Source organism: Lissotriton helveticus, chromosome 10 (genome assembly GCF_964261635.1).
Source record: "Lissotriton helveticus chromosome 10, aLisHel1.1, whole genome shotgun sequence".
In the NCBI taxonomy this organism is placed as follows: Eukaryota; Metazoa; Chordata; class Amphibia; order Caudata; family Salamandridae; genus Lissotriton; species Lissotriton helveticus.
Genome location: NC_136071.1, coordinates 740,373,183 through 740,386,081, shown reverse-complemented (window position 1 = coordinate 740,386,081; position 12,899 = coordinate 740,373,183).

Here is a 12,899-nt window from a genome sequence, read left to right as displayed (position 1 = left end):
GCGGAGGCTGGCTGGCCTCCACCTTTTGCTCTCGCGGCTCCGAGAGGGGAGGAGGTGATCCTCCCTAGTTTTGCGCACACAGTCTCGAAGGAGCATGCACTGAATTTTGTAGAAGAGTGGGCTAAAGCCCTTGCGCCAGCTCTGTACTGTACGCACTGCGGTTGCGATACATTTTCTCCACACCACGAGATTCCCTTAGGGTCTATGCCACAGCCTCAACCTCAATATCCCATCCGATGTGAAGCTAAGGCTTCCGTTGTGGAAATCCTTGGACAATTGGAATATCAAGGTGTAATTGAAACTTGCTTGTCACCGATGAATAACCCACTTTTTACTGTAACCAAGCCAGACGGTTCGTACCGTTTGGTATTGGATTACCGGAATTTGAACTTGCATTGCTGTACCTGTGCAGTACAGAATACCCACGGCTCTGCTCTAGTGGATGGTCTTGTGCGAAAAAGGTTTAAAACTACACTTGACATATTTGCCCACAATTTGGATGGTCTAAGTTCCCAATGGATCAGTTTTACCTGTGGCGGCAAACAACGCCAATTTAAACACCTGGCAATGGGCTATAAGAATAGTCAAGGTGTGTTTGCTGCCCGTATTGTCTCTCTTTTGGAAAAAGTTGACCCAGATGTGTGTACGTATGTGGATGACATCTATCTCACAGACGACAAAATGTGGGCACATCTGTGTCGCGTTGACCGCATAATTTGTAACTTTGCGGACTTCAGTTACAAATTCAACTTTGCAAAGTCTCACATTGCAGAGTACACAGTGTTGTGCCTGGGCTACGAGCTCAACAATGACGGTCGAGGATTGACTCCTCACTTCTTGGAGAAAAGAATCATCCCTGGGGCGGTGGGTTTCACTTACCTTACTTTTAACGAAGGAGACACAGTACCTATTGCTTACAAGTCACACTCATACACTTCGGCAGAAATGCGTTTTTCCACTGTGTTTTGACAGCAGTGCAAATGGCGATTCTTAAAGAACGTGCACTGTCGCAGGGAAAACACATGTTGGTTGTTACCCCGTACCCTGCACTAGAGACAGTGACAAAGGCCAGTGTACCCAATTTCAAAACTTTGCACCCAAGGTGGATACAATGGGCAGCATCTTTGGCGTCTCCGGATGTCACGTTTATTTTTGATGCCTCCTTACAGTCGCAGGAGTTTTTGCAATATGAATTTGTTTATCCTGCTTCATAGACTATGCGACCTTTGGAGGATTTCCATTGTATCATATACACTGATGGTTCAGCGCAAGTTGCGAATCGGTCTAAGCACGCATACGTCTCAGCTTGCGCCATTGTGGTAGGTACCATGGTGAATCATGAATTCAAGTCCAAAGTCGCGCACACGCAGACTTTAGGGGACTGTACCGCACAATTGGCAGAGCTCCGTGCTCTGCTGCTTGCATTGGAGTAAGCTGGCCCTAGTGTGACGACTCTTATTGTGAGTGATTCTTACTACTGTGTCCAGTCTTACAATGAGAACCTGTTCTTTTTGTTTCAGAATGATTTTCGTGACTCCAAAGGTAGCACAATAAAACATAAAATGATCTGGGTCCGAGTGACTGAGCTTAAAGAGCAGTTGCCACTCATATATGTAATTCATACTCTCGGTCATCAGCGCGTGGGAGTTCACGCTGTTGGCAATTATTTGGCCGATGAGGCCATAAAATCATCAATATCAACATATTTGGTTGCAGCAGGTACACGTTCCAGAAGTAAGATTGATGATGATATCTTGGCGGCTGTAGCCGCAACTGAGAAGGGAAGTAAATATCCTGAGGGGTTCCCTTCGAAGTATTCATACCACTTAAGTCCTGATAAAGTTCCTTATGTGAAAATACCGGGCGTTGGTGAAAGGTTAAATCCCAACGCGGACGGCAGGTACACACTGATTACAGCTGCCCATGAAGGTGTTGCGTCTGCGCATGCGGGCGTTTTGGCTACTGTATGTCAGTTACAACAAAGTTTTTGGTGGCGGGGACTGTACAAACAGACGCGTGATTATGTCCTTCAATGTGACATTTGCCAGCAGATTAAACATTCAACTGCTGCGCGTTCGCCCCAGACACAGTTGTACATTTCTAATAAGCCACTTGGTTGTGTTTACTTAGATCACTGCGGTGCTTTTTGTTCTGATACTGCCTATAAGTACATCTTAGCAGCAGTTGATTCATGCACACGCTTTGTGTGGGTGTGGCCACACCGCAGCGCTGATTCATGAACTGTCATAAGAGGCTTGCGTGTCTTTGTAGGGATTTTTGCCTGTGGCACCTTCCATTTGGATCAGGGTCCTGCTTTCGCCTCTAAGGCATATAAGGACGCCATGACTTTGATGGGGGTCCAAGTCAAGTTTTCGTCTCCATACAGACCGGAGGTTAATTGTGTTATGGAACGAATGAGCCAAGATTTAAAGCAGTCTATGGCGGATAGAGTTATAGGCACTGGCAGGAACTGGCTGGCCCACCTCAATAGCATGCAGCGTGCCCTTAATAATCTCCCTAGAAGGTCTCTGGGTAGGCGGAACCCATACGAAATGATCTTTGGTATCAAGATGTTTGTCCCGGACCTTGATGGTCTAGAACAGGCGGCAGTTGCTGCCTCCTTTGACGTAGATGAACATTGCAATGTTTTACAGAATCTACAAAACACGGGAGACTGTCTTGCAAAAGAACATTTGCCTTCCACATCTAAAACTGCGTTGCAGATTCCGGTAGTTGGCTGGCTACCCCAAGTTGGAAAACTGGTTCGAGAGAAGATCGAAAACAAGAAGGAGTTTGGTCCCTCATATCGAACTCCGGTTCCAGTGCTTGGCATGAAGGGCACAAGAACAGTCATTTTACCACCACTTCCAGGTCATAAAGATAACAGGTATATCTCTTATGACAATGTCAAATTACAGAGAGTGGATGATTCTTCTTAGTATGACTCCGGCAGTCTTATGTCCATCGATTTTGAGAGATTCTGTTTTTCATTGCCTGAGTTGCGATTTCGACTGGGCCCTGGATTTTTGTCTCTGCAATATGGTGTCTCCCAATGCAAATTATAATCAGCTTATGAGCCCCTTAGTTGCTCATGGATTGCTTTGTTCTGGCGGAGGGATAATGGCCTTATCAGCTATGCATGGAGTCCTTGGACGTTGGAATTATTTCGCAGCGGCTCAAGATTACTTCATTGAAGAAACACCGAGTTGCCCTATGATGGTGCTAGAGGCTCCGGTAATTGAGGAACATGTATGTTCTTTCCCTTTGCTGAATTGGATGGCTGACATGTTTTCGGATGGGAACAGTGACTTCCTATTGGAGGCTGTTGCTAAATTTTTAGCATATACATTGTTGGATTGAATGGCTTCTCTCTTTCTTCCTTGACCGAGGTCAAGAGTTGAACATCGGATATTATTTTTATATATTTTTTCTCTTCTCTCAGTTTACATTTTTTTCTGCCTAGACCTATTGACTTTACTGTGTCCATGGCTAGAATTATTTGATTTGAAGTGAAGCCGTCATCAGCCAGGATACTTTACTCCAGTGCTGTGGAGAGCACGGGACACACGTCTGAGCATAACCCGTCCCACCCGGGGTGACAAATGCAAAAACAATGTATGACATTGTTCTGCATTCTGTCCATCCACTGTTGTTTTTGCATTTGTCACCTCGAGTGGGAAGGGTATGCTCAGACGTGAGTCCCGTGCTCTCCACACCAATGGAGTCAAGATATCCTGGCTGATGACGGCTGATAGCCAGAAACCAGTCCTAGGATGCTTGATTCCGGTCCAGGGAAGGCATGGCTTGGCGGTTTAGGCTGGACTGTTCCCATGAGGCACAGGGTCAAGTCTGATTTTCATATGGCCATGTCTTTACTGGGGTGGTGTGGAATGCAACAAAACGATGGATTTAGGCCCAAATCTCTGTACTATGACATTTTGTTAGCGGAGGCTGGCTGGCCTCCACCTTTTGTTCTCACGGCTCCGAGACGGGAGGAGGTGATCCTCCCTAGTTTTGCGCACACAGTCTCGAAGGAGCATGCACTGAATTTTGTAGAAGAGTGGGCCAAAGACCTTGCGCCGGCTCTGTACTGTACGCACTGTGGTTGTGATACATTTTCTCCACACCACGAGATTCCCTTAGGGTCTATGCCACAGCCTCAACCTCAATATCCCATCCGATGTGAAGCTAAGGCTTCCGTTGCGGAAATCCTTGGACAATTGGAATATCAAGGTGTAATTGAAACTTGCTTGTCACCGATGAATAACCCACTTTTTACTGTAACCAAGCCAGACGGTTCGTACCGTTTGGTATTGGATTACCGGAATTTGAACTTGCATTGCCATACCTGTGCAGTACAGAATACCCACGGCTCTGCTCTAGTGGATGGTCTTGTGCGAAAAAGGTTTAAAACTACACTTGACATATTTGCCCACAATTTGGATGGTCTAAGTTCCCAATGGATCAGTTTTACCTGTGGCGGCAAACAACGCCAATTTAAACACCTGGCAATGGGCTATAAGAATAGTCAAGGTGTGTTTGCTGCCCGTATTGTCTCTCTTTTGGAGAGAGTTGACCCAGATGTGTGTACGTATGTGGATGACATCTATCTCACAGACGACAACATTTGGGCACATCTGTGTCGCGTTGACCGCATAATTTGTAACTTTGCGGACTTCGGTTACAAATTCAACTTTACAAAGTCTCACATTGCAGAGTACACAGTGTTGTGCCTGGGCTACGAGCTCAACAATGACGGTCGAGGATTGACTCCTCACTTCTTGGAGAAATGCGCACAGCTGCGTGCTCCTACAACTCTGAAAAAATTACAGTCCTTGCTGGGATTTTTGAATTTCGAGCATACTTACATTCCCGAATATGCCCAGCGTATCAAGCCTTTGTATGCTTTCATACAACCTACTTTCACATAATCGTGCTGGCTGCCTGAACATTCAGCCATTTTGCAATCTTTGCAGGCTGATCTTCTAGAATCTAAATCCTTACATACTCATGATAACCACACCAACCTGGTGATAAGAATCATCCCTGGGGCGGTGGGTTTCACTTACCTTACTTTTAACGAAGGAGACACAGTACCTATTGTTTACAAGTCACACTCGTACACTTCGCAGAAATGCGGTTTTCCACTGTGTTTTGACAGCAGTGCAAATGGCGCTTCTTAAAGAACGTGCACTGTCGCAGGGAAAACACATGTTGGTTGTTACCCCGTACCCTGCACTAGAGACAGTGACAAAGGCCAGTGTACCCAATTCCAAAACTTTGCACCCAAGGTGGATACAATGGGCAGCATCTTTGGCGTCTCCGGATGTCACGTTTATTTTTGATGCCTCCTTACAGTCGCAGGAGTTTTTGCAATATGAATTTGTTTATTCTGCTTCATAGACTATGCGACCTTTGGAGGATTTCCATTGTATCATATACACTGATGGTTCAGCGTAAGTTGCGAATCAGTCTAAGCACGCATACGTCTCAGCTTGCGCCATTGTGGTAGGTACCATGGTGAATGATGAATTCAAGTCCAAAGTCGCGCACACGCAGACTTTAGGGGACTGTACCGCACAATTGGCAGAGCTCCGTGCTCTACTGCTTGCATTGGAGTAAGCTAGCCCTAGTGTGACGACTCTTATTGTGAGTGATTCTTACTACTGTGTCCAGTCTTACAATGAGAACCTGTTCTTTTTGTTTCAGAATGATTTTCGTGACTCCAAAGGTAGCACAATAAAACATAAAATGATCTGGGTCCGAGTGACTGAGCTTAAAGAGCAGTTGCCACTCATGTATGTAATTCATACTCTCGGTCATCAGCGCGTGGGAGTTCACGCTGTTGGCAATTATTCTGCCGATGAGGCCACAAAATCATCAATATCAACATATTTGGTTGCAGCAGGTACACGTTCCAGAAGTAAGATTGATGATGATATCTTGGCGGCTGTAGCGGCAACTGAGAAGGGAAGTAAATATCCTGAGGGGTTCCCTTCGAAGTATTTATACCACTTAAGTCCTGATAAAGTTCCTTATGTGAAAATACAGGGCGTTGGTGAAAGGTTAAATCCCAACTCGGACGGCAGGTACACACTGATTACAGCTGCCCATGAAGGTGTTGCGTCTGCGCATGCGGGCGTTTTGGCTACTGTATGTCAGTTACAACAAAGTTTTTGGTGGCGGGGACTGTACAAACAGACGCGTGATTATGTCCTTCAATGTGACATTTGCCAGCAGATTAAACATTCAACTGCTGCGCGTTCGCCCCAGACACAGTTGTACATTTCTAATAAGCCACTTGGTTGTGTTTACTTAGATCACTGCGGTGCTTTTTGTTCTGATACTGCCTATAAGTACATCTTAGCAGCAGTTGATTCATGCACACGCTTTGTGTGGGTGTGGCCACACCGCAGCGCTGATTCATGAACTGTCATAAGAGGCTTGCGTGTCTTTGTAGGGATTTTTGCCTGTGGCACCTTCCATTTGGATCAGGGTCCTGCTTTCGCCTCTAAGGCATATAAGGACGCCATGACTTTGATGGGGGTCCAAGTCAAGTTTTCGTCTCCATACAGACCGGAGGTTAATTGTGTTATGGAACGAATGAGCCAAGATTTAAAGCAGTCTATGGCGGATAGAGTTATAGGCACTGGCAGGAACTGGCTGGCCCACCTCAATAGCATGCAGCGTGCCCTTAATAATCTCCCTAGAAGGTCTCTGGGTAGGCGGAACCCATACGAAATGATCTTTGGTATCAAGATGTTTGTCCCGGACCTTGATGGTCTAGAACAGGCGGCAGTTGCTGCCTCCTTTGACGTAGATGAACATTGCAATGTTTTACAGAATCTACAAAAGACGGGAGACTGTCTTGCAAAAGAACATTTGCCTTCCACATCTAAAACTGCGTTGCAGATTCCGGTAGTTGGCTGGCTACCCCAAGTTGGAAAACTGGTTCGAGAGAAGATCGAAAACAAGAAGGAGTTTGGTCCCTCATATCGAACTCCGGTTCCAGTGCTTGGCATGAAGGGCACAAGAACAGTCATTTTACCACCACTTCCAGGTCATAAAGATAACAGGTATATCTCTTATGACAATGTCAAATTACAGAGAGTGGATGATTCTTCTTAGTATGACTCCGGCAGTCTTATGTCCATCGATTTTGAGAGATTCTGTTTTTCATTGCCTGAGTTGCGATTTCGACTGGGCCCTGGATTTTTGTCTCTGCAATATGGTGTCTCCCAATGCAAATTATAATCAGCTTATGAGCCCCTTAGTTGCTCATGGATTGCTTTGTTCTGGCGGAGGGATAATGGCCTTATCAGCTATGCATGGAGTCCTTGGACGTTGGAATTATTTCGCAGCGGCTCAAGATTACTTCATTGAAGAAACACCGAGTTGCCCTATGATGGTGCTAGAGGCTCCGGTAATTGAGGAACATGTATGTTCTTTCCCTTTGCTGAATTGGATGGCTGACATGTTTTCGGATGGGAACAGTGACTTCCTATTGGAGGCTGTTGCTAAATTTTTTGCATATACATTGTTGGATTGAATGGCTTCTCTCTTTCTTCCTTGACCGAGGTCAAGAGTTGAACATCGGATATTATTTTTATATATTTTTTCTCTTCTCTCAGTTTACATTTTTTTCTGCCTAGACCTATTGACTTTACTGTGTCCATGGCTAGAATTATTTGATTTGAAGTGAAGCCGTCATCAGCCAGGATACTTTACTCCAGTGCTGTGGAGAGCACGGGACACACGTCTGAGCATAACCCGTCCCACCCGGGGTGACAAATGCAAAAACAATGTATGACATTGTTCTGCATTCTGTCCATCCACTGTTGTTTTTGCATTTGTCACCTCGAGTGGGAAGGGTATGCTCAGACGTGAGTCCCGTGCTCTCCACACCAATGGAGTCAAGATATCCTGGCTGATGACGGCTGATAGCCAGAAACCAGTCCTAGGATGCTTGATTCCGGTCCAGGGAAGGCATGGCTTGGCGGTTTAGGCTGGACTGTTCCCATGAGGCACAGGGTCAAGTCTGATTTTCATATGGCCATGTCTTTACTGGGGTGGTGTGGAATGCAACAAAACGATGGATTTAGGCCCAAATCTCTGTACTATGACATTTTGTTAGCGGAGGCTGGCTGGCCTCCACCTTTTGTTCTCGCGGCTCCGAGACGGGAGGAGGTGATCCTCCCTAGTTTTGCGCACACAGTCTCGAAGGAGCATGCACTGAATTTTGTAGAAGAGTGGGCCAAAGACCTTGCGCCGGCTCTGTACTGTACGCACTGTGGTTGTGATACATTTTCTCCACACCACGAGATTCCCTTAGGGTCTATGCCACAGCCTCAACCTCAATATCCCATCCGATGTGAAGCTAAGGCTTCCGTTGCGGAAATCCTTGGACAATTGGAATATCAAGGTGTAATTGAAACTTGCTTGTCACCGATGAATAACCCACTTTTTACTGTAACCAAGCCAGACGGTTCGTACCGTTTGGTATTGGATTACCGGAATTTGAACTTGCATTGCCATACCTGTGCAGTACAGAATACCCACGGCTCTGCTCTAGTGGATGGTCTTGTGCGAAAAAGGTTTAAAACTACACTTGACATATTTGCCCACAATTTGGATGGTCTAAGTTCCCAATGGATCAGTTTTACCTGTGGCGGCAAACAACGCCAATTTAAACACCTGGCAATGGGCTATAAGAATAGTCAAGGTGTGTTTGCTGCCCGTATTGTCTCTCTTTTGGAGAGAGTTGACCCAGATGTGTGTACGTATGTGGATGACATCTATCTCACAGACGACAAAATTTGGGCACATCTGTGTCGCGTTGACCGCATAATTTGTAACTTTGCGGACTTCGGTTACAAATTCAACTTTACAAAGTCTCACATTGCAGAGTACACAGTGTTGTGCCTGGGCTACGAGCTCAACAATGACGGTCGAGGATTGACTCCTCACTTCTTGGAGAAATGCGCACAGCTGCGTGCTCCTACAACTCTGAAAAAATTACAGTCCTTGCTGGGATTTTTGAATTTCGAGCATACTTACATTCCCGAATATGCCCAGCGTATCAAGCCTTTGTATGCTTTCATACAACCTACTTTCACATAATCGTGCTGGCTGCCTGAACATTCAGCCATTTTGCAATCTTTGCAGGCTGATCTTCTAGAATCTAAATCCTTACATACTCATGATAACCACACCAACCTGGTGATAAGAATCATCCCTGGGGCGGTGGGTTTCACTTACCTTACTTTTAACGAAGGAGACACAGTACCTATTGTTTACAAGTCACACTCGTACACTTCGCAGAAATGCGGTTTTCCACTGTGTTTTGACAGCAGTGCAAATGGCGCTTCTTAAAGAACGTGCACTGTCGCAGGGAAAACACATGTTGGTTGTTACCCCGTACCCTGCACTAGAGACAGTGACAAAGGCCAGTGTACCCAATTCCAAAACTTTGCACCCAAGGTGGATACAATGGGCAGCATCTTTGGCGTCTCCGGATGTCACGTTTATTTTTGATGCCTCCTTACAGTCGCAGGAGTTTTTGCAATATGAATTTGTTTATTCTGCTTCATAGACTATGCGACCTTTGGAGGATTTCCATTGTATCATATACACTGATGGTTCAGCGTAAGTTGCGAATCAGTCTAAGCACGCATACGTCTCAGCTTGCGCCATTGTGGTAGGTACCATGGTGAATGATGAATTCAAGTCCAAAGTCGCGCACACGCAGACTTTAGGGGACTGTACCGCACAATTGGCAGAGCTCCGTGCTCTACTGCTTGCATTGGAGTAAGCTAGCCCTAGTGTGACGACTCTTATTGTGAGTGATTCTTACTACTGTGTCCAGTCTTACAATGAGAACCTGTTCTTTTTGTTTCAGAATGATTTTCGTGACTCCAAAGGTAGCACAATAAAACATAAAATGATCTGGGTCCGAGTGACTGAGCTTAAAGAGCAGTTGGCACTCATGTATGTAATTCATACTCTCGGTCATCAGCGCGTGGGAGTTCACGCTGTTGGCAATTATTCTGCCGATGAGGCCACAAAATCATCAATATCAACATATTTGGTTGCAGCAGGTACACGTTCCAGAAGTAAGATTGATGATGATATCTTGGCGGCTGTAGCGGCAACTGAGAAGGGAAGTAAATATCCTGAGGGGTTCCCTTCGAAGTATTTATACCACTTAAGTCCTGATAAAGTTCCTTATGTGAAAATACAGGGCGTTGGTGAAAGGTTAAATCCCAACTCGGACGGCAGGTACACACTGATTACAGCTGCCCATGAAGGTGTTGCGTCTGCGCATGCGGGCGTTTTGGCTACTGTATGTCAGTTACAACAAAGTTTTTGGTGGCGGGGACTGTACAAACAGACGCGTGATTATGTCCTTCAATGTGACATTTGCCAGCAGATTAAACATTCAACTGCTGCGCGTTCGCCCCAGACACAGTTGTACATTTCTAATAAGCCACTTGGTTGTGTTTACTTAGATCACTGCGGTGCTTTTTGTTCTGATACTGCCTATAAGTACATCTTAGCAGCAGTTGATTCATGCACACGCTTTGTGTGGGTGTGGCCACACCGCAGCGCTGATTCATGAACTGTCATAAGAGGCTTGCGTGTCTTTGTAGGGATTTTTGCCTGTGGCACCTTCCATTTGGATCAGGGTCCTGCTTTCGCCTCTAAGGCATATAAGGACGCCATGACTTTGATGGGGGTTCAAGTCAAGTTTTCGTCTCCATACAGATCGGAGGTTAATTGTGTTATGGAACGAATGAGCCAAGATTTAAAGCAGTCTATGGCGGATAGAGTTATAGGCACTGGCAGGAACTGGCTGGCCCACCTCAATAGCATGCAGCGTGCCCTTAATAATCTCCCTAGAAGGTCTCTGGGTAGGCGGAACCCATACGAAATGATCTTTGGTATCAAGATGTTTGTCCCGGACCTTGATGGTCTAGAACAGGCGGCAGTTGCTGCCTCCTTTGACGTAGATGAACATTGCAATGTTTTACAGAATCTACAAAAGACGGGAGACTGTCTTGCAAAAGAACATTTGCCTTCCACATCTAAAACTGCGTTGCAGATTCCGGTAGTTGGCTGGCTACCCCAAGTTGGAAAACTGGTTCGAGAGAAGATCGAAAACAAGAAGGAGTTTGGTCCCTCATATCGAACTCCGGTTCCAGTGCTTGGCATGAAGGGCACAAGAACAGTCATTTTACCACCACTTCCAGGTCATAAAGATAACAGGTATATCTCTTATGACAATGTCAAATTACAGAGAGTGGATGATTCTTCTTAGTATGACTCCGGCAGTCTTATGTCCATCGATTTTGAGAGATTCTGTTTTTCATTGCCTGAGTTGCGATTTCGACTGGGCCCTGGATTTTTGTCTCTGCAATATGGTGTCTCCCAATGCAAATTATAATCAGCTTATGAGCCCCTTAGTTGCTCATGGATTGCTTTGTTCTGGCGGAGGGATAATGGCCTTATCAGCTATGCATGGAGTCCTTGGACGTTGGAATTATTTCGCAGCGGCTCAAGATTACTTCATTGAAGAAACACCGAGTTGCCCTATGATGGTGCTAGAGGCTCCGGTAATTGAGGAACATGTATGTTCTTTCCCTTTGCTGAATTGGATGGCTGACATGTTTTCGGATGGGAACAGTGACTTCCTATTGGAGGCTGTTGCTAAATTTTTTGCATATACATTGTTGGATTGAATGGCTTCTCTCTTTCTTCCTTGACCGAGGTCAAGAGTTGAACATCGGATATTATTTTTATATATTTTTTCTCTTCTCTCAGTTTACATTTTTTTCTGCCTAGACCTATTGACTTTACTGTGTCCATGGCTAGAATTATTTGATTTGAAGTGAAGCCGTCATCAGCCAGGATACTTTACTCCAGTGCTGTGGAGAGCACGGGACACACGTCTGAGCATAACCCGTCCCACCCGGGGTGACAAATGCAAAAACAATGTATGACATTGTTCTGCATTCTGTCCATCCACTGTTGTTTTTGCATTTGTCACCTCGAGTGGGAAGGGTATGCTCAGACGTGAGTCCCGTGCTCTCCACACCAATGGAGTCAAGATATCCTGGCTGATGACGGCTGATAGCCAGAAACCAGTCCTAGGATGCTTGATTCCGGTCCAGGGAAGGCATGGCTTGGCGGTTTAGGCTGGACTGTTCCCATGAGGCACAGGGTCAAGTCTGATTTTCATATGGCCATGTCTTTACTGGGGTGGTGTGGAATGCAACAAAACGATGGATTTAGGCCCAAATCTCTGTACTATGACATTTTGTTAGCGGAGGCTGGCTGGCCTCCACCTTTTGTTCTCGCGGCTCCGAGACGGGAGGAGGTGATCCTCCCTAGTTTTGCGCACACAGTCTCGAAGGAGCATGCACTGAATTTTGTAGAAGAGTGGGCCAAAGACCTTGCGCCGGCTCTGTACTGTACGCACTGTGGTTGTGATACATTTTCTCCACACCACGAGATTCCCTTAGGGTCTATGCCACAGCCTCAACCTCAATATCCCATCCGATGTGAAGCTAAGGCTTCCGTTGCGGAAATCCTTGGACAATTGGAATATCAAGGTGTAATTGAAACTTGCTTGTCACCGATGAATAACCCACTTTTTACTGTAACCAAGCCAGACGGTTCGTACCGTTTGGTATTGGATTACCGGAATTTGAACTTGCATTGCCATACCTGTGCAGTACAGAATACCCACGGCTCTGCTCTAGTGGATGGTCTTGTGCGAAAAAGGTTTAAAACTACACTTGACATATTTGCCCACAATTTGGATGGTCTAAGTTCCCAATGGATCAGTTTTACCTGTGGCGGCAAACAACGCCAATTTAAACACCTGGCAATGGGCTATA